Source organism: Triticum dicoccoides, chromosome 7A (genome assembly GCF_002162155.2).
Source record: "Triticum dicoccoides isolate Atlit2015 ecotype Zavitan chromosome 7A, WEW_v2.0, whole genome shotgun sequence".
Taxonomy (NCBI): domain Eukaryota; kingdom Viridiplantae; phylum Streptophyta; class Magnoliopsida; order Poales; family Poaceae; genus Triticum; species Triticum dicoccoides.
Genome location: NC_041392.1, coordinates 22,484,697 through 22,488,427, shown reverse-complemented (window position 1 = coordinate 22,488,427; position 3,731 = coordinate 22,484,697). Strand labels below are relative to the sequence as shown.

The following is a 3,731-nucleotide window of genomic DNA, read 5'->3' as shown; positions in this document are numbered from 1 at the left end:
CAAGCGTCCATCCATCGAAAAAATGTTTTTTTTATAGAAAAGTTAACCAGCAGGATGTTGATTGTTCTTCCTCTTGATTGAGCTGATCCTTCCTATATACTCCAATTTGAACTGTTGCTCAAAAAAAATACTCCAATTTGAACTAGAACCACAAGAAGTATTTTTGAATGCAGGGAGATGTTTTAACAGCTGTAGAAATTCAAGGTGAAGCCAAGAAGACCCTGTCAGCAAAGCGCCGCCCAGACCACCGTGAAGGCAAAGATCAACATCCTGCTGGTTTGCAAGATGGCCACGCGGCTTGGCCGCCGAACGACTGTCCCCGCAGCGATGAGATATCCAAGCTCCACCGGTGCAAGGCAAGCTGTGGGAGGAGGTGCCCCAAGAGAAATCTCCTGCAGATGCCGACCTATACATGTTTCAGAAGACATGTTTTTGTAGGTGGCAAACTAGCAACGCAACTACGCAAGCATCAGTACTCATTTATTCACAGCTCGTCCGTCTGGTTTGCAAGTTGGAAAATGAAGCATGAGACAACAATGATGGTTTCAATCATAAACACAACAACTGAAGCAGCCAAATTGATTTTCTGTGATTTGAAACCCAGATACAGTGGCTCTTGAGGAATAGTGCATTTGTTTCTGCTGCTTGTGATCTCAAGTTCCTTCAATTTAGTGGTCCAGTTTGCAACGTCGAGTTATTTCCCTCCTCCTAAACTAAAGTGTACTGTATTAACATTGCTTCAAAAAAAAACTACTATGGCAGTAGCAACATCACCTGACATGTAGTGCTAATTCAGTCCACTCACATGCAGAAGCCACCATCATCTTTTGGGCAACACAGTGTAGTGTTATGTCCACTCACGGACCAAAAAATTGCAATCAATAATGAACAAATACCTAACAGTTTCATGGAGCTGCTGGATTAAATGAGAGCTCTATGTAATTATTTTTGTGGAATCAAGTGAGAGCTCTATAAGAACCACATGCAGTCACACAGCTCATATCATATCATGTTAGTCTGTTAGATCTCTGTAAACTTATAGCTGAAGGTTCCAGTTTAAATCTAGTACACTTCACTGGCATCGCTTGCTAAGGAAAAACTGCAGTAACATCACATCACATTGGCACTTGACATGTAGGTGTAGCACAAAGAAAATTATCAGCGAGCCACTAGCTCTGGATATGCCTTCAGCATCTGCTCACCAAAGATACCCCTTTTGGGAGATGCATTTAGATTCTAGAGACTAGATCAAAGTTGGGGCAGCAAGTTTTAGAATTAATCCAATTTCTGCAGATGCATAAATTTAACAACGGTTCACATGGATGCAAGAACTTGAAGGTTCACTACAAGATAATCCACTCACCCAGTTACGCACGCAGTGACATGGGAAAACTGCCAAACAAACACAGACAAAAGCCAACACTAATCTAACTTATAAAGGATGAAGGGGTAGGTAGTCACAACGAAGGCATCGAGCGCACGGTACCACGCGAGGGAACGGTACCACGCGAGGGAAAAAGCCCACCGCACCGCGCCGCGCGTGGGGGTGCAGCGCACCAGCGAGCGAAAAAACCACCGCACGACGCTCGTCGCGTGATAAAAGGTGAGCGGGCAGCAGACCTACCCCACCCCGCGACCCTCGTTCCTCATGCGCCGCCGCCGCCGCCCCCCGCCCGCGATGGAGAAAGTGAGAGGAAAGAGGAGAGGGAGGTGAGGCAGCAGACAGGAGAGGGTCACCGGCTGCTGTCGGCCTGCGCCGGCGAGGTCGGGCGCGACCTGGCGGTTGGTGGCGGCTCGATCCGCTCCTGGATCGGGAGAGGAGGAAGGGAGGTGGGGGGCCGGCCGTCTCTGTGCCTCCTCGACGCCGAGCTGCGGCTGCTCCGTGTGTGCGCGCTCTCTCTCTCTCAGGTACTCTCTCTCTCTCTCTCTCTCCGGGCTCGCCGGGTCGCCGCCCCTCACGCCGCGCTGGCTAGGGGCGAGAAGGCGGAGGCAGGAGCGGCTGCTTCGGGCCCCGATCTGGGGAGGGTACGAGACAGGGAAGGACGTCGTCCCTTTCATTCTCTCTCTGATTCGTCCTCTTCCCTCTTTCCATCCCTCCTGCTCGCCAGTGGTTCCTCCTCCCCTGCCTCCTCACGTCGCCCTCAAGTCCGAGGCAACGAGTTTGCTTCCTCTGCTCCGTTCATGTCATTGAGGTTTGTTCTTCTTCCATCCTCTTCTTTCCTATTCATGTCTTGTTGATTTTATTTTGCTTATAACAATGATTCTCCATAGATTTTCCTATACTCAGCAGAAAACTTAGATCCCTTCTTCACTGGTTTCTTCTTCCTTCTCTGTAGCTTTTTCCTTGGGCATAGCACCACATTTGCGGCAGCACACCGGAGTCAATTTGGTTGACTAGCAATAGAGCAAAGGTGAGGTAATTCATAATCTGACAATTAATTGCTTACATTTTCCTATCTTCAAGGGGCTGCTCTTTGATTCAGAGTAAAATCAGGTCTTCACCTATGGAGGAGGTAGATACTGACGGAGTGCATATGACCAGGTGTCCTCCAGGTTCTGCATCATCAGTGTGTACCTCTAGATTCTGCATCATTAGTGAGCAACTTACCTAAGGTTAGTTTTCTTTGTACTTCCAGCCCACTCTGCTCCCATTTCTCTCTCATATTCACATTAATCAGGGGCTGCTATCTGTGCAATCATGATGGTTTCTTTATATGTGATACATAGAAAATGTATATTGTGGTTTCCATTCTGGTTTACCTGGGTGGTGCATTGAGCTTATTTCTCTTGGGTTCTTTCTAGAGTATGAAGGTGTTGTTAGCTAGCACCATTTGGAGAAAGTACATCATGTCTTGGATGTGAAGTGAAGCGTGTTCTTATACAATTCTTTGAGAAAAAAGGTGTTTATTAAGACTAACAAGAATCTCCAAGCATTTTTAGAATTGCATTCTTCTTTAGAGATGGTATTCTTTTTCAATAGTTCTTTGACTCATCTGATTGGGGTTTGGGTATACCAGTGTTGAGTAATGTATTCATTATGAATTGTTAATCCGGTTAACTGATGGAAATATTGGTGTCAATACACATAGTCAGTCTAAGCTAGATTTAGTTTCCCTATAGTTGTTACAGAGTTAATTCATGGTCTATAGCTTGTTGTTCCTTCTTGAATAAGTTACTGCGTTGTGCTTGAATGCAATTGTCTTGATTTTGACAGCAACCGAGCCCAATCAACAATTGGTAGAAGTAGTTATGAGATGAGGCAGAGGAGAGCAGAGAGGACCGGAGAAGGAGTTGCGGACCTTGCCAACAAGGCCGTGACCCTACATCACTAAAAAAAATGCGCCGTATTTGTTTCTCATGCTTTACCATGGCATGTTCTTATTAGTTCAGGTTAGTTTCTAGCTGCCACTTTGTTTTACTAATTTCAGGTTGCTTCTCCATGAGTTTGTGTGTAGTTCCTTCTGCCCTGGAGCACCTTTGCTCATTAACTGCTCATTAACCATGTAGATTGCTTATCTTTTGTTCCCTTCACGTCATTTGCTTGCACAAGATTCGTTGCTGTAAAAGAATTGCAATTATTTTTGCAGGTTGGTCTCTCCGGTTCTTTTCGCCAATGGCTTGATGTACGCACTGGCAACCTCTTACTGGAAGGATTCGGCATGCCTCTGTTCGAGAGATGGGATATGAAGAAATGGCGTTCTGGTATGTTATATCATTTGAAGCAATGACAC

At 46.0% G+C, this 3,731-nt stretch overlaps 1 long non-coding RNA gene across 9 annotated transcripts in view; it reads left to right on the top strand.

Moving 5' to 3' along the window:
* The first annotated feature begins 2,087 nt into the window (after positions 1-2,087).
* LOC119331763 overlaps positions 2,088-3,731 on the top strand; it is a 4,041-nt gene continuing 2,397 nt past the window's right edge. For 5 of the 9 annotated variants that reach the window (XR_005160641.1, XR_005160640.1, XR_005160636.1 and 2 more), the window contains exons 1-5: positions 2,088-2,192; positions 2,337-2,411; positions 2,484-2,613; positions 3,215-3,390; positions 3,588-3,702. This is a non-coding gene — a long non-coding RNA (uncharacterized LOC119331763). Of the gene's footprint in view, positions 2,193-2,336; positions 2,417-2,483; positions 2,614-3,214; positions 3,391-3,587; positions 3,703-3,731 lie in introns of all 9 variants that reach the window. The other 4 variants (XR_005160644.1, XR_005160638.1, XR_005160643.1 and 1 more) reach the window with 4 other exon arrangements.